This window comes from Martes martes (genome assembly GCF_963455335.1).
Source record: "Martes martes genome assembly, chromosome: 11".
NCBI classification, from domain to species: domain Eukaryota; kingdom Metazoa; phylum Chordata; class Mammalia; order Carnivora; family Mustelidae; genus Martes; species Martes martes.
This window is the reverse complement of record NC_137899.1, coordinates 28,108,601-28,133,887: the sequence shown is the minus strand read 5'-3', so window position 1 is coordinate 28,133,887 and position 25,287 is coordinate 28,108,601. Positions and strand designations below refer to the sequence as shown.

The 25,287-nt window shown below is 36.2% G+C and overlaps 1 pseudogene across 1 annotated transcript in view; it reads left to right on the top strand.

The window, feature by feature from the left end:
- Positions 1 to 21,501, top strand: part of LOC308352437 (cadherin-related family member 3-like) — a 149,483-nt pseudogene extending 127,982 nt beyond the window's left edge. The window contains exons 16-17 of the transcript in view: positions 1,306 to 1,375; positions 21,412 to 21,501. The product of the transcript in view is annotated as a cadherin-related family member 3-like (transcript). The remainder of the gene's footprint in view (positions 1 to 1,305; positions 1,376 to 21,411) is intronic.
- The last annotated feature ends 3,786 nt before the right edge of the window (positions 21,502 to 25,287 follow it).

Sequence of the window (25,287 nt, the reverse complement as noted above, 5' to 3'; positions counted from 1 at the left end):
AAGCTGAGAGTCAGATGACAGCATCACTGTTTTTTATTTGGATACAGGATGTTAACCAAGATCTTCTGGTTCTAAAACTAATGCTTTTTTCCCTAAACCATCAGTCAGATAATTCAAGCTAAAAAAGTATTTGCCTGAAAAATATAGTAAACTAAGTGAAATAACTGTGTTTAAAAATCTACATTGCACCCATTCCCTACTCTTCTCTATAATGCATTTCACATCTGAAATCATGTATCATGGAAAGGGATATATGGAATGTGCTATTGCCAAGAGGATCATGACAGAACTGTAGTGCTGCCAGATACTATGGTAAGCTAGAAACTTCTCCCCAAGAATTCAAATGATCACTTCCATAGTCATGTGTTGTTTTTCTTTTCTTTTCCTCATTGCAGAAATGGCAGAGTAATCTGAAATATCTTTAGCAGCTGATATTTTTTCTTCTCTTTTTTAAAAAATAACAGCAATAGAATTGTTGACTTTATTTTTTTCAAAGATTTTATTTATTTGAGAGAGAGAGTGAATGAGAAAGAGAGAGAAGGAACAGGTGGAGAGTAAGAGGGAGGAGCAGAGGTGGAGGGAGAAGCAGGCTACCCACTAAACAGAGAGCCTGAACCCAAGGCAGGTGCTTAACTGCTGCCCCTGGAAGCTAATATTTTCTTAAGGAAATTTTATGAAAATGATTTGAGGATTTTTTCCATTTTCATGTACAAAAGAAATACTTGTTAATTGGCATTTTGTTTAGATTAAGTTTTTCTTTTTGGACAAGGAGTATTTACTGTGTAACTCAATGATATTTGTTTAATAGCAAAGCAGATGATTGATTTTAATAATTTTGACAATTTTGATTAAAAAATAGGTGCTAAGTTTCTTTTTTAAAACTTTCTCTGTTCTTTATTCCTTTATCCATAGTGCTCCTGCCTGCTCAAGATTGCTTCCTCACTGCCACAAACATCAGCAGACCCAATCAAATCTCACTACCAAGGATCCTGGGCAGGTGGGAGGTTGGGGGAACCAGGTGGTGGGTGTTAGGGAGGGCACATATTGCATGGAGCACTGGGTGTGGTGCAAAAACAATGAATACTGTCATGCTGAAAAGAAATTTAAAAAAAGAAAAAAAAAGAAATGGGAAAAAGAAAAAAAAAGTTGACTTAATGTTTTGAAGGGGAAAATCTGAGGTTTAAAGCATTATGTAATGTTTATCTAATTATTTGTAAAGATAAACTATTGATTCATTAATTACTTATGCATATATGAATTGAAATATTTATAAATATTTCCATTTTTTTTAAATTTTCTTTATAGGTATGGGAACTTACTGAATAATGATTCAAAACGAAACACAAAGTTAAACTTCTTGCCTGGAAATCGTCGGGTAAGGGCAAATATCACAGGTTTGACAGTAATTACTCTTTTTTTCATGACATCCAGACAATAAAAAGCACTTACAAGTAAATTATAGTGAATGGTAACTCATAAAGAGAAATGAAATAATTTAAGCCTATCAGTTGAAAGTGGAAATGGAAATTGAGGGATAAAAGAGCTAACATTCAATTTTAAATGATTGACACTGGTGATATCAGGTATAAGGGAAATCATATTCTAAGATTGGCATAATCTATAAAGGTATAAATTGATGGTGTGTATTGGTGAGGTGGCATTCAAATTTTCATTCCTCTTTCTGTTTTCCTTTTCAGTGTTCTGCTCCCACCCCCAAAATTGGTGAAATTAGACTGCATAGATAATCTAGTCGAGCTGTGTCTAAGGACATCTATGGTGCCCGTTTATCCTTATTATAGTCAGGTATTTAACAAATATATACTACATGACAACTATCTTCTAAGGGTTCTTCCATTACAATATTATTTAGCATATATTTTATTTCAAATTGGAGTTGAAACACTGAAACCAAAGCACAATATTTTACTGAATTAAAGAACTAATTTTTATGCAAAACTATATCTGGTACAATGTCTTTAGATAAGTAAGATGTTTTCCAGTCAATACCAAAGTAATTAGCACTTAAACTAGTTTAATAAATATAATTCATTCAATGGGTTTTTATGTAACATTTAACTATAGAGTTCACTTTGTAAATTACTTGAAAGAATTTAAAGATGTATAAAACATGGTCTTCTCTCATCAAGAACCCAAATTCCAGTTGGGAAAATATAAGTAAAATATAAGTAAAGTAAAATATAAGTAAAATATAGTAAAGTAAAATATAGTAAAGAATAATGTACAGTAGTTTATAATTCCTTCCAAGATGCTCAGTGCATGTAATAAGCTCCATAGGCATTCAAAAAACACTGCTAGATCAGTCAGAGGAAACCTTTGTAGAAGAAATACCACCTAGGTTCACATGAAAAATACATCTTGTTACAGAACATTTAGAACATATAGCTAGAGAACTGTAGGAAAGAGTTTGCACAGTCACGACTTCAAGGATGGTGTGCAAACTGAAAATCTTTTATAGCTTCCTCTCCAGCTGGATGGACCAACTTTCTCTTCCCCTTTGCCTTTCCTGTACTATGAGACTAGATTCAGATATCCTCACTGCAACCCTCTCCCAGTGCTACCATCTAGTCAAAACTAGATGCATCTATAAAAATATACATATAACTTCATTGTAGCATGTATGACACTGTATTAAAATATACATGGATGTCAGTGTTTTCCATTAAGCTATTCCTTTCACTTCTTACACTAAAAGATTTTTTTTAAAACTTTGAAGAACACTGCTGTGAAGGTAATATTTGCAACATATCCCAAAATCTTAGAGCCTAGAGATGAAATAAATGACTTATTCCCCATTTTTCCTCGTCCAGTGTGTCTCTTTCCTCCTTCAAATGTTTTTTTTTTTTTAAAGATTTATTCATTTGAGAGAGAGAGAGCATGATGTGACAGGGAGGGGCAAAAGAAGAGAGAGTCTTAAGCAGATTCCACGCTGAGTGTAGAGCCTGACCAAAGACCCGATCTCACGACGCTGAGTGACACCAAGAGTCACATGCTCAACGAACTGTGCCAACCAGGCACCTCTTTCCTCCTTCAAATACTGAAATATTTCAAATATGGAAAAATACCTTTGAGGTATATATCACCAAATTTTAACAGACATTAACTATTATTGTTACCCTCAAATTCACCAGTGAATTTAATTTCCAGCTAATTGGACTTATTTTCACCACTTCTCCTGGCATATTTCATGGCATATTGAACCACCACATGAGCACCTTGATGGCTCAGACAATTAAGTGCCTTCAACTCAGGTCATGATCCCAGGGTCCTTGGGGGATCCAGTCCTGCATGAGGCTCCCTGCTCAGTGGGGAATCTGCTTCTCCCTCTGCTCCTCCCCCCACTTGTGCTTGCACATGCATTCTCTTTCTGAAAAGCTTTAAAAATCTTTTAAAAAAATAAGTAAATAAGCCTCCATGAAAATTACCCACCAATATGGCTTCTAGTTACAGAATGGCTGCTCAGTTTTTTAACACCTCTGCCCTTCTTTTATCCTCCCTATTGCAGATACCCACTCCCAGAGTCACTGTCAGGACTTCGTTGTCATAAATAATTGCAACACCTTAGAAAATTTAGATAACAAACATCTCACTCTGGTCATTACCCAACCCGATCCAAAATATTTAGGTATTTCTCTATCTCAGATCTTCATGCTGAGGAATCTACTACCTTCTCTTTATTTACAGGGGTCATTCTTTTTAACTAGCTTAGATCCACTGTCTAGTATTATTGCTCTATTTGCAAACATTTAACTCTTGTCCACCAGCCTCCTTTGAACTTAAATTTAGGCAGAAAAAACCTTCAATTCTGATTAAATTCGATGATCATCTGTTCTTTTGACAGCACCTAAGCAATAGTATATACTTGTTGAAAATAACACAATTATGCATTTTGGACTCACTTTGGATTTATAACCATGCTTTCAAATGGTCGTCAATATACCCACACTTGTCTATGTCCCTAATAAATTCATATTGCCACTGTCAGTGATGACAATTTCAGAGCTTTCCTACTTTCTCAAATCTCTAAAATTTCTCTCTCTCCTCACTCTGAACTGCAATCTTATTGCATTTCATAAATGAAACACATAATTAGACTTTAAAACTTGAGTAAATTGCTATGAAACTCTAAGGAAGCCTTAAATATGTTACAAGTATTGACTTAATACATGAATAATAGGAGTAAACAAGACATCATTTTAACCAGTTGTCAGTTTGTTTGTTTGTTTTTTGTATAAGTGACTCTAATATAGTGGTTCTGTGAATTACAAAGATGTAATCTCATTAGGAACCACAAGGTCATTGATAACGTCAACATCTACGTATAAGGATACGAATTTAAACTAGAATAGTAATTATAAATTATTTTCTTCTAGCCATTGATAGTTTACAATGTATCTGCAATTGATTCTGGTAAGAAACAGAATACAGTATCAATGTCCCTACATTCAAAAAGTATTCCAAAAGCATGGAGAAAATTTCACAGTACTAAGGAAAAGTATTAATTAAATTGCTGTCAAGTTTCAATTATTCAAACTACACTTAAGTGAATTATAGATGTTTATTTTTACTTAAAGGTCCAAGTACATCATAGCAATTATTCTCCTATTCAAAAATTCACTGTTTAATTTTTTTAATCATAATTATTCACAAATTTTTAAGATACATTTTTCTTGAAACCTATATTCTGAAAATATACAGACACCATCTTAAGTAGATTCAAATGCTTTCTGCTATCCTCTTATTTTCCATCACCACCTGAATAGCTTTAATTAATCATTTTTGACTGCTAAGGTGGTAGGCTCCAAATTGGCCCCACAATTTCAAATGCTGCCTCCACAGCTACTATGTAATAACAAGAGAATATATTTATAGACAGCATCTTGTGAGTGTGTACTAAGTTCCAGACCTAGTTGACAAAAAGCATCCTAATATGTAATCTTCATGAAACCATGAAGGAGAGGGTAATATTACTATTCTAACTTTAACTAGTAAGAAAACAGACTTGGGGGCCAACTTCACATTGCAAAAATTCCACATCCTTAGCTAATGAAAACAATCATGTTCTTCTCTATCCTTAGACATATATAATCCCAGATACATGCCTTTAATTCTGGGAATATAGCACCATTTACAGCTCACTAAGTCTATAACAATGTGTCAATCCTTCATTTTTTTGAATAGGACTTCATTATATATAAACTGTTTATATTACTTTTTTGTTTTATGCCCTTTCTGAACCCCTTCATCTTTTTTCAATGACTAATTTCTACTTGTAAAGCAAGGCAACTCAGATACCACATTCTCTGGATAATGTGAATGAATGAATGCTTCCACTCCTAAAACACTACACCACATAGAGTATTACTGGCCTCTTTGTTTTCTTATTATAAACATTAGGAAGATAGTTGCAAATATTAATTGAATGTTTATCCCCAATGCCAATCAAATATTAAGCACTCATATCTTGTTTGCAGAAGAGGAAATTTGGTCCTGGTAACCTTTATAAAGGTAAATATCATGTTACAGGGATTAATGTCTTAATGGAAATGAGTAACCAGGTATAAACTCTTTTTTTCAGAGATTTTTCTGGCACAAGAAAAGAGCAGCATGGGAAAGTAGCACAACATAAATAACTTCTATTGATAGTTATAAAATATTTTTGTTCTAGAATGGGTAGAGTTCTGTATTATCTTTATTTCTTTCATACATGTGTGCATGTATGTTGTGTGTGTGTACAATGATAAACTAAAGGGGGAATTTTATTTAAATCACACATGGAATAAACAATAGATAATGTTTGGTTCATATACTGAAGACATGGAAGGAAGAGCTTGGATGGGGAAATAAGAGATAAACTGGAGTCATATCTTTAATTTCCATATAAACATGGGGAAAGCAAGATTATATAGCCCGTTTGAAGTTAGTTTCCTCATCCGTAAGTAAGAGGTATCATTCTGGGGCACCAGGGTGGTTCAGTTGGTTAAGTGGCTGACTCTTGATTTCTGCGCAGGTTATGATCTCAGGGTGTGGGGATTGCACTCCACTGCAGTCTCCTCATTCAGTGGGGAGCCTGCTTGAGGATTCACTCTCTCCTTCTGCCCTTTTCCGGGTTCATGTTCTCACTCTTTCAAGTAAATAAATAAATCTTAAAAACAACAACAACAAAAAAGTATCTTTCTGAGGCAGGAGTTAGGATGGAGGAGGAGTGGGGAAAGGACCCTAACCTTGTCTTGTCCCTCAAACACAGCTAGATAGTTATCAAATCATCCTGAACACCAAGAAATCAATGCAAGTTCTGAGAGAACAAAACCTGCAAATCTACAAGTAGAAAAGTGACCACCTTTTGGAAGGTAGGAGGCACAGAGACTTGTCTTGGGGGAGATATAGCTACAGGGAGGGAGCAGGCAGGGAGGGAGCCCTGCTTATTGAGGCTACTGCAAAGTATTATAAGCAGTGGAGTCTAAAATCAGAACTTTTATATGTCCACTACTGTGGGGAACGTGACTGGCCTAAAGGTGCTCAGGTGGCAAAGCAGGGGTGGAATCCCAGGAGTGACAGTATGATCTGAGGATCCGCCGGGTTGCAAGGAGAACAGGTGGCACCAATGTGCTGCACTGTTCCCACTCATAGGAGCAGGGAAGCTAGCTGAGAACAGCAGGTCTTGGTGCTGGTTGTCTGCTCTGTTTTGCCATAAACTGAGAACCACTGCATGGTCCTGAGACCAATTTTCTGGGACAGCCAGCAAACAGCAAAAGTGTGGTGAGACCCTTCCCCAAGGAAACAGCACCAGTTTATTCTGTGGGAGTCCTTAAAATGTGTAGCTTTGAAACTCAGTCATGTGCCTAAGATGAAAAAGCTCAGACATAGGCAGGGTGAACATAGGGTTGTGACAGAAACTGGGAACACAAGAGGGGTGATAAATTGCTATTCTGTGAGGGCTCACTGAAGAGTGTGGGGGTGTGAACTTTCAGCTTCAGGGCTAGCTGTGCCACCATATTCACCTCACCTATGAGTGCTGAAAGACTTCAGGGAGTAAAAAGAGCATCACCTAGTGAAGGCAGGAGCTGTTTACACCAAGCCCTGGCCCCCTGTACCCTGGAGGCTCATTTCCACTAGGGCAAGTTCACTTGAGAATCAGGGCAGCAGACCCTCCCCAGAAGACCAGCACAAACAACTCACTTGCACCAACTTTACTGATCATGCAGGGCTGCAAAGCTTCAGCTCTAGGAGAAATGGAATATAACTTCCTTTCTATTCTTATTATTTGTTTTTTTAAATTATTTTTTCATTTATCATTTTTTATATTCCTTTTAAAATTTTTATTATTTTTAAAATTTTTACTTTTATATACTATACTATACTATTATATTATATTTTTAGTTTTGGATCTAGATTCTTTTAACAAGCAGATCAAAATACATGAAGGATCTAGTTTTGTTTTGTTTTGTTTTCTTTTCTTTTCTTTTTTTGGTGTTTTTCCTTTCTTCTTTTCTGGACAAAATGATGAGATGGAGAAATTCACCCCAAAAGGAAAAAAAAACAGGAAGTAGAACTCATGGCAGGGATTTAATCAAAACAGATATAAGTAAGATGTCTGAATTAGAATTTAAAACAATGACAATAAGGATATTAGTTGGGCTTGGAAAAAGCACAGAAGACACTAGAGAATCCCTTACTGCATAGATAAAAAGACCTAAAATCTACTCAGGCCAAAATTAAATAATTAAAAATATTTTAAATTTTAATTAAAAAAGAAAACAACAACAACAACAAAACAAGATGCAAACCCCAATTGGATGCCATAAAAACAAGGATGGACAAACCAGAGGAGTGAATCAGTAATATAGAAGATAAAATTATAGGAAATAATGAAGTTGAAAAGAAGAGGGAAAGAAAGATAATGGATCATGAAAGTAGACTTAGGGAACTCAGCAACTTATTAGAAGTAATAACATCCATATCATAGGAGTCCCAGAAGATGAAGAGAGAAGAAAAAGGGGCAGAAGTTATATTCAAATTATAGCTGAAAACTTCCCTAATCTGGGGAAGGACACCACAGACATCAAAATCCAAGAAGTACAGAGAACTCCCATTAAATTCAACAAAAGCCCACTATCGTCAAGGTATATCATAGTCAAATTCACAAAATACAGACAAAGGAAAAATCCTGAAAGCAGCAATGGAAAAAAGTCCTTAACCTACAAGGGAAGACAGATCAGGTTCACTAACAGATCTGTCCATAGAAACTTGACAGGTCAGAAGAAAATGGCAGAATATAGTCAATGTGCTGAATGGGAAAAAATATGAAGCCAAGAATTCTTTATCCAGCATGGTTGTCATTCAGAAAGAAAGGAGAGATATGGAATTTCCCAAACAAAAATTAAAGGAGTTCATGACCACTAAACCAGCTCTGCAAGAAATTTTAAGGGGGCCTCTTGAGTGGAGGGGGCGGGGGGAAGAAACAATGAAGACTAGAAAGGACCAGAGAACATCAACAGAAACACCAACTCTGCAGGTAACACAATGGCACTAAATTATATCTTTCAATAGTCACTCTGAATGTGAATGTACTAAATGTTCCAATCAAAAGACACAGGGTATCATAATGAATAACAAAACAAGATCCATGTATATGCTGCTTGCAAGAGACTTATTGTAGACCTAAAGATAACTGGAGAATGAAAGTGAGGGGATGGAGAACCATCTTTTATGCTAATGGATGTGAAAAGAAAGACAGAGTATCCACATTTATATCAGATAAATTAGATTTTAAACTGAAGACTGTAACAAGAGATGAAGAAGGGCATTATATCGTAATTAAGGTGTCTATCCATCAAGAAAATTTAACAATTGTAAGTATTTATGGACCCAACTTGAGAGCACCCAAATATATAAGTCGATTAATAAGCATAAAGAAACTCATTGATAATAATGCAATAACAGCAGGAGACTTCACTTCACTTACAATAATGAATAGATCATCTAAGCAGATCAACAAGGAAACAATGGCCTTGCATGACACACTGGAGCAGATGGACTTAACAGATTTATTCAGAATAATTTATCCTAAAGCAGCAGAATACCCATTCTTTTTGAGTGCCCATGTAACATTCTCCAGAATAGACCACATAGTGGGTAACAAAGCAGCCCTCACCAAATATGAAAAGATTGAGATCATACCATGCATGTTTTCAGACCACAACATTATGAAACTTGAAGCCAACCACAAGACAAAATTTAGAAAGACCTCAAAAACATGGAGGTTAAAGGACATCCTACTAGAAAATGAATAGATTAACCAGGAATTTAAAGAGGAAATTTAAAAAAAAAAAATGCATGGAAGCAAGTGAAAATGAAAATACTAGAGTCCAAAACCTTTGGCATACAGCAAAGGCAATCCTAAGAGGGAAATATATTGCAATACAGGTCTACCTGAAGAAGCAACAAAAGTCTCAAATACACAACCTAACCTTATACCTAAAGGAACTAGAAAAAGAACAACAAATAAAGCCTATAACCAGCAGAAGGTAAAAAATAAAGATTAGAAAGATAAATGATATAGAAACAAATAGTAGAGCAGATTAATGAAACTAAGAGCTAGTTCTTTGAAAGAATTAACCAAATTGATAAACTCCTAGCCAGACTTGTCAAAAAAGGAAAAGAATCCAAACAGGTAAAATCACAAGTGAAAAAGGAGAGATTACAATGGATACCATAGAAATACAAACAATTTTAAGAGAATACTATGAAAAATTATATGCCAACAAACTGGGAATTTGGAAAAAATGGACAAATTTCTAGAAACCTACAAACTACCGAAACTGAAATAGGAAGAAGTAGAAAATTTGAGCAGACACATAACCAGCATAGAAATTCAATGAGTAATCAAAAATCTCCCATCAAACAAAAGTCCAGGGTCCAAGGGCTTACAGGGGAATCCTACCAGACATGTAAAGAAGAGATAATAATTACTTTTTTCAAACTGTTCCAAAAAATAGAAATGAACAGAAATTTTCCAAACTCATTCGATAAAGCCAGTATTATTTTGTTTTCAAACCCAATAAAGACCCCACTAAAAAGAGGAATTACACGTCAATATCCTTGACAAACAGGGATATAAAAATTCTCAGTAAAATACTAGCCAATCAAGTTCAACATTACAGTAAAGGAATTATTCACTATGATCAAGTGGGACTTATTCCTGAGCTGCAGGGGTGGTTCCATATCCATAAATGAATCAGTGTATCATATTGATATATTAATCAGTGTTATTGATATATCTATATTAATGATAGAAAGGATGAGAACCATATGATTCTGTCAATACGTGCAGAAAAAGCATTTGATGAAATACAGCATCAATTCTTTTTTTTTAAGATTTTATTTCTTTACTTCATAGAGACTGTTAGGGCCAATTTAATGTTAAAACCTGTTTAACTATTAGGGCCTGCTTAGCCAGAGCAACTCCATATTGCCTTGGTAGCCATATTGTTGTTTACATCCACGGACTTCATTCTGGGAATAAACACCCCAGTAGTTCCTGGTATGGTTCTGGGTATCGATTCCAGGAGTAAACGCCTTAATAGAAGCCATGTACCTTGGGTCTGCGGTTATGCCCTATAAAACCAGCCTGTGAGATCGGGAGGGGGTCGCTCTCTTCGGAAGCGGCCCTGGCCGGTCAGTCTGACTTCTAATGCTTGGCATAGAATAAAGCTCTACATAACTTTCACTTTGTCTCAGTCTCATTCCCCTGGCCAGTCAGTCTAACTTCTAATGCTTGGCATAGAATAAGGCTTTGCATAACTTTCACTTTGTCTCAGTCTCGTTCCTTTGATAATGGACCCCAACAGAGACAGAGAGAGCACAAATAGGTAGAGTAGCAGGCAGAGGGAGAGGGAGAAGTAGGCTCCCCACTGAGTAGAGGCCGAGGTGGGGCTGGATCTCGGGTCCCTAGGATCATGACCAAGCGAAGGCAGACATTTCACCAACTGAGCCATCCAGGCACTCCTGTAGCATCCATTCTTAAAAAGTCCCTCAACAATGTAGGGCTAGAGGAAACATACCTCAACATCATAAAAGTCGTATATGAAGGATCCACAGCTAATATCATCCTCAATAGGGAAAACTGAGAGCCTTCCCCCTACGGTCATTAAGAAGACAAGGATGTCCACTCTTACCCTTACTATTTAACATAGTATTGGAAGTCTTAGCCTCAACAATCAGACAGCAAAATGAAATATAAGGCATCCAAATTGGCAAGGAAGAAGTCAAATGTTCACTATTTGCAGATGACATGATACTCTCTGTAGAAAACCCAAAACACTCAACCAAAAAAATTGCTGAAACTAATACTTGAAATCAGCAAAGTTGCAGGATATAAAATCAAAGTGCAGAAATTTGTTGTATTTCAATACACCAATTACAAACAGCAGAAAAAAGAAATCAAGGAATTGATCACATTTGCAATTGCAACACAAACAATAAGATACCTAGCAATAAACTTAACTAAAAGATCTGTACTCTGCAAACTACAGAACATTTGTGAAAGAAATTGAGGAGGACACAAAGAAATGGAAAAGCATTCCATATTCATGGATTAGAAGGAAAAAAAAGTTAAAATATCTGTATTACCCAGAGCAATCTACACATTTAATGCAATCCCTATCAAAATACTAACAGCATTTTTCACAAAGCTCGAACAAATAACCCTGAAATTTATATGTAACCATCAAAGAGCCCGAATAGTCAAAGCAACACTGAAAAAAAGAAAAACAAAACTGGAAGCATTGTGATTCCAGATTTCAAGCTGTATTACAAAGCTGTAGTCATCAAGACAGCATGGTACTGACACAAAAACAAAAATACATAGATCAGTGGAACAGAGTAGCAGCCCTGAAATGGAACCACAACTATATGGTCAACTAATCTTTCACAAAGCAGGAAAGAATATCCAATGGAAAAAAAGAGAATCTCTTCAACAAATGGCGCTGGGAAAACTGGACAGCTACATGCAGAATGAAAATGGATCACTTTTTTACACCAAACACAAAAATAAACAAAATGGATGAAAGACCTACATGTGAGGCAGGACACCACCAAAATCCTAGAGGAGAACACAGGCAGCAACCCATTTGACCTTAGCCATAGTAACTTCTTACTAGACATGTTGCTGTATGCAAGGGAAACAAGAACAAAAATGAACTATTGGGACTTCATCAAGATAAAAAGCTTTTGCATAGTGAAAGAAACAATCAGCAAAACTAAAAGGCAGCCTAGGAATTGAAGAAGATATGTGTAAATGATATATCTGATAAAGGGTTAGTATCGAAAGATCTATAAATATTTATCAAGCTCAATACCCCAAAAAACAAATAATCCTGTTAAGAAATGGGCAGAAGACATGAATAGACAATTTTCCAAAATAAGACATCCAGATGGCTAATAGACACATAAAAAGATGCTCAACATAATTCACCATCAGAAATTACAAATCAAACCACAATGAGATACCACCTCACACCTGTCAGAATGGCTAAAATTAACAACAGAAGAAACAACAGGTTATAGCAAACATGTGCAGAAAGGAAAACCCTTTTCACTGTTCGTGGGAATGCAAACTAGAGCAGCCACTCTGGAAAACAGTATGGGGTTTTCTCAAAAAGTTTAAGACAGAACTACCCTATGACCCAGCAATTGTACTACTAGGTATTTACTCAAAGGATACAAAAATACAGATTCGAAGGGGCAAATACACCCTGATGTTTATAGCAGTGTTGTCAACAATAGCTAAACTATGGAGAGAGCCCAAATATCCATTGACTGGTGAATGGATAAAGAAGATGTGGTATGTGTGTATACACACACACACACACACACACACACATTATGGAGTATAACTCAACCATGAAAAGAATGCAATTTTGCCATTTGCAACAACATGGATAGAGCTAGAGTGTATTATGCTAAATGAAATAAGTCAGTCAGAGAAAGACAGATAACATATGAACTTACTCATAAGTGGAATTTAAGAAAGAAATAAGAAGAAATTCCACTCATAAGTGGAATTTAAGAAAGAAAGCAGATGAAATATAGCAATTAGGAAAATAAAAGAAAGGAGAGAGGGAAACAAACCATAAGAGAATCTTAAAGATAAAGAACGAACTGAGGGTTGATGGAGGGAGCTGGCTGGAGGATGGGCTAGATGGGTGGTAGGTATTATGGATGGTACTTGTGATGAACACTGGGTGTTGTATTAAGTGATGAATCACTGAATTTTACTCCTGAAACAGATATTGCTCTATATATTAACTAACTAAAATTTTAAAAAAGGTAGCAATTCTTATTTAAAAAATGCTAATGCCTGTGTCCTACACACAGTTCTCCTTGACTAAGACTGAAGTACGTTAAAAGCTTGCTTGCCGGGGTGCCTGGGTGGCTCAGTGGGTTAAAGCCCCTGCCTTTGGCTCAGGTCATGGTCCCAGGATCCTGGGATCGAGCCCCGCATCGGGCTCTCTGCTCAGCAGGGAGCCCGCTTCCTCCTCTCTCTGCCTGTTTCTCTGCCTGCTTGTGATCTCTTGTCTGTCGAATAAATAAATAAAATCTTAAAAAAAAAAAAAGCTTACTTGCCTTCAGGTGCTTCTCTTATGCAGAAAGGGCTGAGAAGCACTGCTCTAGGCAGAGGGATTGTTCAAGTGCTGATTACTGGTTTATTGTTAGAGTGAGTAGACCCCATCAGAAGGTACAAGTGAGGAAAACTCTAAAAGGTGAAGCTTAAAAAAAAAAAAAAGTAAAGCAGGAGCTAATAGGTAAGAATGAGAGTAAAAGAGCCAATAGCAAAATGAGTTATTTGTTCCTTGGGTGGCAACTGTATTTGAATTGAGACATAAAAAAGTTGGGATTTGGTTAAATAGGAGCATTTGGCATACAATATAAATAAAACAAAAAATTAACACATAAAGTATGTCTCCTACACATTATTCATGTAACTTTGAATATGACATGTGTAATTAAAAATATCATGTTAATTTTAAATTTAGTATGCTGCCCAACAAATCTAGATAAGCATTGTGTATGCCACAGAAAATTTGTTAAAATGACACTTTCTTTCATGTCTCTATTAAGATTTTATTAAGTGTATTCAGAAGCAATGTTTTTCAAGGTCGACTAATTGTAGGTATTATCTAAGATGCTTATTAATAGATTTCTGGGCCCTCTCTCCTCTAAATAAATATTTCTCAGGAGGAACAACTTGGATACGTATATTTTTAAACTAGTATTTTAAATTTTAGTAAGGACCATAGTAGTCAGGAAATGCCAGTTAGAAGTACTGCCCAGTTTCTTCATTAATGTACCACATGATTAATATAACACATGATGTCACCATCAGAGAACAAAAGCTAAGCTTAAATTCAATTCAAGAAAATCAACAATATAGATTTCTTTGAAGTGCCTAAGTAATACATATACATAAAAACAAGATAGTACATAAGCAGTTATAATGAAAAACAACAATCTTCTACCTCAACCCATGGCACCCCACCACTCTCCTCAGTCTCAGTCTCCAGAAGTAACCACAATTTGATTCTAATAATTTGATTCTAAGAGTTAATAAATCACAAGCCATGTTATATTGTGATTATATCAATACCTTCACTTGACTAGACAAATAATATGCAAGGGAGTCATTTCATTTGCTTCATTATTGCTCTCCAAGTAGTGAATTTTTTCATCCAGTGAGGACCACACTACTTTCCTTAGTTAGACAACAATTCATTCATTTCTATATTTGTTCACCATGAACTCTCTCAAGTCTTTGTAATTACGACTTTCATGTAGGAAAAAAAAAATAGTGAAAGTTAAAATATGTGTTAAGTATACTGAATTTGCTCTTAAAATGTGTCATTCCACTCCCATTTCAAGAGAAAGTAAGAGTGATTCCCAATGTTAAACACTAGAGTACATTATACATAGAAATTAAGCCACCCCAAATCCCATAAAATCCTTATTCAGTAAACACCACCAATTCTAGGACTGTATCTCTCATATTAAATGTTAAATTCACTTACTTTTCAATCTTAGTATTATTCTTTCTTGACAGCATTTAATTCATTTCTTCATTAAAGGTGTATATGAGTTAAAACTTTTAAGTCTTGCAGGCAAGTAGCAGCATATGACAATAGGCATACAAGAGCAAAGAACTTCCCTTCTCTCAGTAGTTGCCAAAAATTCATAGATTATTGATCAATCTCTATGTACCAGGCATACATCTGAACTCATCTAATGTTCACTTCCATCCTAGGGGGTGGATGCTGTATTCACCTGTCTCATTTTGCTAAGGAAATGAAGTTAGAAGGTCTAGTAACTTGTATGATGCTTTACATGGATGGTGAATGGTGGAGATAAGATTCAAATCCCATAGGTTTGGATCCAGAGTCTGCAATTCCCACTTCTCCAAGATGACAGTCAATGAATGAATGAGTGAGTGAGTGAGTGAGTGAATGAGAATTAGGCTATTTCCAGTAATTCATAATATCGTTTGGTATACATAAATGTGTGCCAACTATGTGTATATTTTGTACCACCTCAAAGATCTCACCTCTTTCCTAATATTTCAGTGAGAAATTTCTTCAGGGTCTTGGGAGATGCAGTCAACAGATGTTGATGACAATTAAGAGAAGAATGCCTCAAAAAAACAAACTAAGCATTCAAGAACATACAGTGACTCTGTTAGGTTTATTAGAAGAAAGTTAAAAAAAATCATTAGTGGGCTATAGTGATAAGCAATATGCAATATACATTTATCATGATGTTTTTAAGGGATATGAATTTATTAATCCATACTGTTACCACCACTCCTTATTCATATATTAATAAGGACTTTGAGATTTTGTTAATTATTGCTGAATCTGATGTCACATATACACAGCTGTTGAACCAGTGATTAATTACAAAAGTTATTTCCTCAAAATACTAACATTATAAAATATGTATGTCTATAATATCTTTGGTCAAATTTATGCTTTTGATGTTTAACAGTCATTTAAGTTTTTATAAATATTTGACAAAGTATTTTTTTCCCTTCTTCAGTGAGAGAAATGCAGGTTCTATTTAACAGTCACACAAGTGAAGTCAAGAAGTTGAACAATTAAAAAAAGAAAGTGATTCCAATGGAAGACATTTGACTTTAACTAGCATAAAGGTCACCATATCTTCATGTTACTTTCAACATTTGAAAAGGTCTTTTAAAAACACAGCTTTTCACAATAAAATAGTATATTTTTTTCAACATAGCTAGATATTTTTGTGTAACCTGTCACATATTTTCATAGGTCTGATTTTTCCTGCTGCAATTATGCTGAAGTGTTTTTTTATGTGCAGAGATGTGCCTGTTTTTAAGTTTCAAAACTATGGTGATAGAGTAATCACCAATAGAAAATAACTTGAGGATTCCAACTGTGTTCAGATTTTAATTGTATTTTATAACTAGCATTAAATTAAGACACTTAAAAATAGAAATCATTCATATGAAATAATTTCTAAATTAAAAAAGTATATCATGAAATAAGACTGGATTCTTTATTAGACTACTCGGTAATGGAATTTGATTCTCTTCTGCAAAGGACAAAATCAAATACCTAAGTGGTAAACAATTTCACACTTTTTTAAATGAAGTTATTTGATAAGTTGTGACTAACCCATATCCTTTCTTAATTCCATTATCCTGACATACTTTAAAACTTTAGAGTTCTGCAAAATTAGCATTTTTTTATGAGAGTAGCAATACTGAAAGAAAGAAACACACAAGTTTTCACTTGCTTATTTATTTGTTTTTTTTCTCTAAGTTTACATCCTAAGTCAGTTAGTGTCTTAGGTTAGATTCTCTGAAAAAAAAAAAAAAAAGTTGTCAAGCACAGATTGCTTGCAGGATGTTTACTGTAGGAGAACTTTAAGACAGTGAGAGAAATAGTAGAACTGTATCACAGTTCAACAGAGGACTCATCAGAGGTTCTAGCCTAGAATGAAAGGACTCTAACATAGGCAGTAAGGAAGGGAGATTGGAAATAGCAGCTGTGGTTTTCAGACCAGCTAATGCAGCAAAGTTCTTTTCTGCCTGCATCCATATACTGCACTAGCTCACCAGTGAAGCAAACTCAGCCTTTTTCCTCCTTCAATACCATGTTGCCTTAGATTTGAGCTGAGGGAGCAGTGTTAGTGTAACAGTAGTGAACAGCAGGGAGGTCTGGGCCACCAGACCATGCAGCTAACACTGGGCATGCTCAATCCTAGATGTACTTCTGTTTTCACCCGAATTATTGTTGGTACCGCCCTGCTTTTACCTTAGTTGGTTTGATAGAACTCAGTTCATGATGGGCAGCTGTAGCCACATGGGAATTTAGTATTCCCTGGTCAGATAGGTTATTTCTAGCACAGCAGGAGCTGGGTTTTTTTTGAACGGTGTGGGGCTCTTTCCTGCAGATGGCATGGACTTGCCATTAAACACTCTGGGTTTATATTGTCTTTCTCTTATTTGTTTATGGATTTTTACACAAATTTCACATGATGCCTTTTTCACGAGATTTCTGCTAGGTTGCATGGCCCAGGTGGCAGGGCTGCTTACTCTATAACCTAGATCTGCTACAAAGTCCTTTCTTGCTCTGGCCCCAATCAAATTTGTTAGCTTTTAAAGTAACCTAGTAAATAGACCAGTGTGTTACTACCAGGTATTGTGTCTCCATCTTAGTGGGTGGGAAGTACAAAGTGAAACAACTTCCCTTTATTTTAGAGGGAATGTTCCAGCTATTCTAAGCCATGGGAAGTCTAAAAAAAATTACTAAGGTTGCAGACCCCTGAACCTTTGTAGGATTCATCTCCATTCTCTGATGTGCATGTGTTTTACCGAGAGCCCCAACTTTCTTTCAACTTTCTCTTGGTCACCTGTGCGATTAATATTATGGCACAGATACAATAGAACAACGTGATAACATGTCCAGAAACCCTGGGCCCTTTGGAGTATATTATGACAGAAAGTAAGAATTAACCCAATGTGAGTAAGGATGTAAATTGTAAATATAATATTGTTCATTCCATTAATGTAAACCCACTTCTCAAAATAATATATTCGCCAAATCAATGTGACCATTTACCTAAGGCTGTGTTGATTTGCTATAACAGAATTACTATATCCAGCCCAGCTGATGAAAATGAATCTACTTGATTAAATTTTTAATAGATTCCTCTCTACCACAAGAAGCCATCTAATTTTTGTAGAGGAAAGACTTGTGAATTAAGTGGGGCTTGTGTGGGAATGGCTACTGTCCTTTATATCTTTAAGAGTAGCACTAATTCCTATCTGTTCAACCTACTCATAGATTGTGATACCACTTTTGATTTACTACATTTGCCAGGAGGGGTCAGTTTCAGAGACTAGCATTTTGTCTTTGCAACAGGCCAAGGAACTAAGGGTGTGGTTCTGCAAACCATATACTCTCAAGTATGTCTCTTCAGAATATATATCCGGGAACCATGGAAATATTCACCACATGGAGAATAAGCTGAGTAGACTAAGATCTGAGTAGAGCTGAATAGTGAGTGGAACTTGGGCTAGAACCCCATTTATTTTATCTGGTCTCCATGAGCCCTAAATCTGAGCCAGGGTGATGCTTTAGATTCTAGGAATCAATTTCAACTTGAACCCTGTATCCAAACTTTGTAAAAATGTCTGGAATATTCCCCATTTTACACTGATCACTTATAGAAGCAAAATGGCCTAAGTTTCCCTTGGAGAAAGGGCTGCGAGGAGACTAACTACCATATACACATTCTTTTTTTTTTTTTTTTTAAAGATTATTTATTTATTTATTTGACACAGAGAGAGAGAGAGAGAGAGAGAAAGAGATCACAAGTAGGCAGAGGTGAGGGGAGGTGGTGGGTGGAGGGGGGGTAAGCAGGCTCCCTGCTGAGCAAAAAGCCCGATGTGGGACTCGACCCCAGGCCCCTGAGATCATGACCTCAGCTGAAGGCAGCGGTTTAACCCACTGAGCCACCCAGGTGCCCCCCATATACACATTCTATAGTATTAATTTTTTCTTCCGATGAGGACTCACTTGTCCTTTCAATCAATGGGCTCTGAGTCTTCAAGATATCTCAGCTTTGGGTACACAGCATGGAATCATGACTTCTTACTGAGATGGCTATCCTAAATCTCTAGATCATAAATAAATCTGAATTATTCCAATTGTATAAATTGTTGAATACCCTAATTGACTGCCGATTTATCTTATACATGGAATTATATGTCCTAGTAACCATGTCTGTAACTCCCCATGGGCCAGGAATTCCAGCTTCTACTCTGTGTTGCTCATTATGAAGTTTCTTGTTTCTAACTCTTAAATGCATTAGCTTCCCTCATTTCAGTTCCTCCCCACCCCCCAACTGCAATCAGGTTACCCAATTCTGTAACAAAATCTCCTCCTATCATCTCTGGCCTCAGAAAACAACTACCATTGAGGTTCTCAATGGAATGCTACTCTCACAACAGATTCCTTACTGATTTAATAAATGTGGTATTCGCTGGGCCCTCCTGTGGAGAATAGCTGGGAGTTGTGTTTCTTGCTTTTATATAATATATCTTCCCTAGGATGTCATTTGATCCCTTCCTGAACCATCTGCTGTGAAAATTCTGCAATTTTTGCTTCATTTAATGTCGTCCTTTATTTTTCCAAGCCTCCAGGAACATGTTAACACTTTCTCCAGTGGTCCTTGCCAGGATATTAACCATCACTGTCATATTGATAAATTCTCATCAATTTTATGTTACAGAATTCTAGATCCATCAACCTTAGCACTCTCTGGATTTAGTGTTATAGACACTTGCAGTTTCTGTTGGTATATACTACTTAGGTGTTGTGTTCTGAATGTTCATGTCCCCCTAAAATTCATTGACATTTTGTTATAGCATCCTGACTGTAGTAAGGTACTGTAGTTTCTCTGGTGTATAGTCATTTTCTTTCCTTGGCAGTATCAGCATTTCTCCAGTTGAGTTATGTTTTGACTTGACCCTCATTACCAGTCTGATGGCCAGGAGAGGAGGTAAAGATGATCCTAAATGACCTGTAAGTTCAATTGTAAGATGTTGTCTTCAAATTAATGGGGAACTTTCATCCTTAACAGGGAGGAATGGCCCAGAGGTTCAGAGGAGACCTAGTCCCAATTTCATCAAATGTATCATCCCAGATGTCTTGATTCCAAATTTTTCTTTCTTTCTTTTTTTTTTTTTTTTTCCAATTAAAGTCTTGACCTATAGAGTGGATCTGCCCAGGTTGAGAATTAAATTTTTATTGGGGCTCCATTATCCTTATAAATAAATCCTAGGCTTGAGTCTGGCTTTTTCTGACCTCTGGCTATTGAAGATGACAGAGAGAGGCCTCAACGGGTCCCCCTCTTCTTCCAACATACTATCAAGCTCTGGGTGTAACATTTCCTGCCCTCCGTCTTTTTTCTTCTCTTGGGATAGGGTGACGATGCTCTCAATTGATGTTTGCATATGTGTTAATATTGATTATCAATGGAAGCCCCTTTCAGATTGTTTTTATAACTTTTATCTCTTAAAGACAATTATTTCATTCAAAGTAATAATCAAGAAAAAGACTCCTTGCCAATAGTTACTCAAGTGACAATCTTTTAATATGATTATCTCAAGAGTAAAGACTTCATTTCTAGCAGTATCTGGTAAGATTTCTGTCATTTTTTGACACTTCATCCAAATTAGCTACTGTGGTTAAAGCTTCATATTGAAAATGATTGTTGATTTTTTCTAAGAAAGAACCAAAAGAAACATCATTTCCTTACATAATTCATACACTTAAAATATCTATATAAAAATCACTCTATTGTAATGTGATATAGAAATAATCATGTGATGTTATTTTAATTATTAAATAATTACACCTGATTCTAACATATTTTTAAAAATATGTAAAAGTGTCTTAGTTTAAATAACAACAGAAAATTGCTAAAGATGAAAGAGAAGATATTTGGGAGTGTATTGGATACTGTGGGAAAATAAGTCATTATAGAGTTCCTTAAACTTAGTTCAAGTGAGATTCACAGCTCATACATGCCATCTAGTGGCATTAAAAGAAGCTTCACTTAAAAACTCATGATAATACACTCACCATTTCTTAGTGCTCTACACTTCTGAGTTTATTTTTGTGACTCTTGATATGTGTCATCTTGTGGGAAGATCTATTAAATTGAAGTTCCATAGTTTTCTTTCCTTAAAGCAACTATGAAGTACTGTTTTATGGTTAAAACATAATAAGGCTAAATTATGTCAGATTTTGAAAATGCTTTTTCAACATCTATTGTTATGATCATATGATTCTCCTTTTTTAGCTTGTTGATGTGATGGATTACATTAAGTGGTTTTTGAATGTTGAACCTGCCTTTCATACATGGGATAAATCCTACCTGGTTGTGGTGTAGTTTTTTTTACACATTGCAAGTCTATTGGCAATAAGTTCCTTCAGTTTTTATTTGCCTGAGGAGTCTTCCTTTCTCCTTCACTTTTGAAGGATAATTTTGTAGAGTATAGAATATTAGTTTGATGTGTTTTTCTTTTCTTCCAACACTATAAATATTTTCCTCCTCTCTCTTCTTGCTTGCATGTTTCCTCAGGAGAAATCAGATGTAATTTATATCTTTGTTCCCCTATAGGTAGTGTGTTATTGTCCTCTAGCTTCCTTCCGGATTTTTTTTTCTTTGATTTCTGTAATTTGCAAATGATATCCTTAGGTGTGGTTTTGTTTGTTTGATTTAGTATGTATCCTGCCTAGGGTTCTCTGAGTTTCCTGTATCTGTGGTTTGGTGTCTAACATTAACTTGGGAAAACTCTCAGTTCTTATTGTTTCAAACATTTATTCTTTTCCTTTCTCTCTCTTTTTCCTTTTGTGTATTCCATTACACATATGTCACACCATTTGCAGTTGTCCCATAGTCATGAGTTATTTTGTTTTGCTTGGTTTTTTTTTTTTTTCGGTCTTCATTCTGTTCACTTTTTCATTTTGTGTGTTACTATTGATATATCCTCAGGCTCAGAGTCTTTCTTCAGCACCGCCCAGTGTACCACCAAAGGCACCCCTCTTTTCTGCTACAGTGTTTTTGATCTCTAACATATTTGGGGGGGCAGTTCTTTCTTAGGATTTCCATCTCTGTGCTTATATTGCCCATTTATTCTTGCTTGCTATCTACTTTATCCATTAGAGCCCTTAGCATATTAATCATAGTTGCTTTAAATTACTGGTCTGATAATCCCAACATCCCTGCCATGTCTGGTTTGATACTTGCTGTTTCTTCAAATTGTGTTTTTGCCTTTTAGCAAGATTTGTAATTTTTTCTTAAAACCTTGATATGGTGTACCTGGTAAAATGAACTGCTGCAAATAGGCTTTTAATAATGTGGTGGGAGGGGTGCCTGGGTGGCTCAGGGGGTTAAAACCTCTGCCTTCGGCTCGGGTCATCGTCTCAGGGTCCTGGGATCGAGCCCCACATCGTGCTCTCTGCTCAGCAGGGAGCCTGCTTCCTCCTCTCTCTCTCTCTGCCTGCCTCTCTGCCTACATGTGATCTCTGTCTGTCAAATAAATGAATAAAATCTTTAAAAAAAATAATGTGGTGGTAATGTGACAGGGAGGGGAAGTGTTCTGTAGCTCTGTGATTAGGGCTTATCTTTTGGTAAGCCTACGTCTCTTGTCTATGAACTTAACAAGTACTTCTCAGGTATTTTTGTTTGTTTGTTTTTTCTTCTTTTTTTTCTGCCAAATGGCAACAGTGAGCTGGAATTGGGTATTTCTTTTCGCACATGTGAAGGCTAGACTGAAGCTGGGTATTTTCTTTTCTGTAGGTCAGTTGGGCTCTGATAATACCAGAGCAGGTTAGGTTCTGGACTGCTTGTTTCTTCTGAAGGCAGGCCTTGTTAAGAACAGAGTGCTCTGGTGTATTTCTGAATGGTTCCTTTTTCTTTCTCCTTCTGGAAGCATAGGGATTTTTCTCTAAAAATCAATGTGAGGGGGCGCCTGGGTGGCTCAGTGGGTTAAGCCTCTGCCTTCAGCTCAGGTCATGATCTCAGGGTCCTGGGATCGAGCCCCGCATCTGGGTTCTCTGCTCAGTAGGGAGCCTGCTTCCCCACCCCCCTCACTGCCCCCCTCTCTGCCTACTTGTGATCTCTCTGTCAAATAAATAAAATCTTTAAAAATCAATGTGAGAACCTGGTCAAGCTCCTGCAGGTAAATCTCACAAAAATGTGGGGGTTCCCCTATAACTGGGTTCCCTGGAATATATAACTCTTGTCTATGCGAAGCCTCCAGCAATTTGTCAATCACTGCTGAGAGTTTCCTATCCTGGCAATGGTTGTCATAGCAGTTTCTGCTCCTGAATCCACACAGGTAAGCTATGACACCTTATTTTCACCTTTCCGTCTCTTTGATCTTAGGGCAGCAGTTTGTTCTGTGTCCTCACAGCTCATGGATTCAAGAAGAGTCTCTATTTAGCTTTTTTCTTGTTAGGACAGATTGGTGATGTCCAAACGATTTACCTGAGGGACTGGAAACCGGGAACACATTTAGAAGCTTTTCACACTTATTTATGCTCTTTATATATGGTAAGTATCCAATGTAGAAAATTTTGTTAAGGGCGCCTGGGTGGCTCAGTGGGTTAAGCCTCTGCCTTCAGCTCAGGTCATGATCTCAGGGTCCTGGGATGAAGCCCCGTGTCAGGTTCTCTGCTTCGCAGGGAGCCTGCTTCCTTCTCTCTCTCTGCCTGCTTCTCTGCCTACTTTGATCTCAGTCTGTCAAATAAATAAATAAAATCTTTTAAAAAAATTTGTTAAAATATACAATTATAGTGAATTTTTATTTATTAAATATCGTTGAAAATGTGATATGAATGGTGATATAATTTTGAAGAAAAATATATTCTCTGTATTGATTATAAACAGTACATGTACCAGTCACTGCATTAAATTTTACACTTACGTATAAATTACCCTTTGCAGTTAATGCTCTAGTTCTCCTTCCTCTTACCACTTCAGTATCTGCTGCCTCAACTTTCAACTGATATCACCTACATGATTCCTGAGCTATTCTCTGTTACCATATGGTAGGCAGAATTAATCTTCCTCAAGACCAGTCCTCCTCAACCTATGACTGAAGGAAATAAGGTATAAATATCCAGCTCCCTTATCCCTGACGATGATAACTCTGAGGTTCACATTTTATACTACTCCTAGTTCCCTAGCAGGATAAGCTCCATTATTGTGGTAACTTGCATCCTAAAGGGACCTATACAGGCTGCCTTCCCTTTTCTGTCTCACACCCCAGTATTTCTGGGTATTACCTCTAAATTATACTAGCTACCCTTGAATCATTGTCTCACTGTCTTTTTCTGGTGTCCCTTCCATAAAGACATATGCTTGCTCAGATATTATAAAAGACATTCTGTGTTTTAGTTTCAGCAAATGAAAAATTTATAAAGAATTTATGGTTTTCTTAAAATTTCAAAGAAAATCTCTGACATTATATAAAAACATAGGATATTATATAAAACCTAAGGAGAATAAGTTTTAAATCAATATTATATAAAACCGAAGATATTATATAAAACCTAAGGAGAATAACTTAAATCAATGCTGGTGATCTTGCCAAGTGTTTTATAGCTCTTATCTTATTTAATTCTTCAACAATGTTGTGAAGTAGATGATGTTTATTGTTATGATTTTATTTAATAAGAAAAAAAAAAGTAAAGCCTCGAGAGATCAAATTCACAGAACTTTTGTTTGAAACTCAGAGAAGCTGTATCCCCAAACTCCAGGCTATCACTTTGCTCTGGTTCAATAAGTGAAATCAACCCATTCAAACAGCTCATTCCCAGTGAAAGGAAAAAAGTGTCTCTTTTATCTCTTGTATTGGAATTATTAACTTGAGAGCCCTCTTCTGTGTTTCACAGTACTCTCTCCTCAGATTTTTACTTCCAGTTCTCCTGAGTCCTTCTGAAGATGCAATATCCCACCTGGACCAAATTTTCTAACTACACTACGATTCTCTTTCTCATCTACATATTGTTTGTTCTTAGATATGAAATAGGTCAACTGTTTCAGTAAGCTTTCTGTGCCAACATTCTATTATAATAGTAGATTTCTTGCACTCAGAGAGTTCCTAATTTTCTGCTAGAATCCTTGCCTTTAGGGGTGCCTGGGTGGCTCAGTTGGTTAAGCATCTGA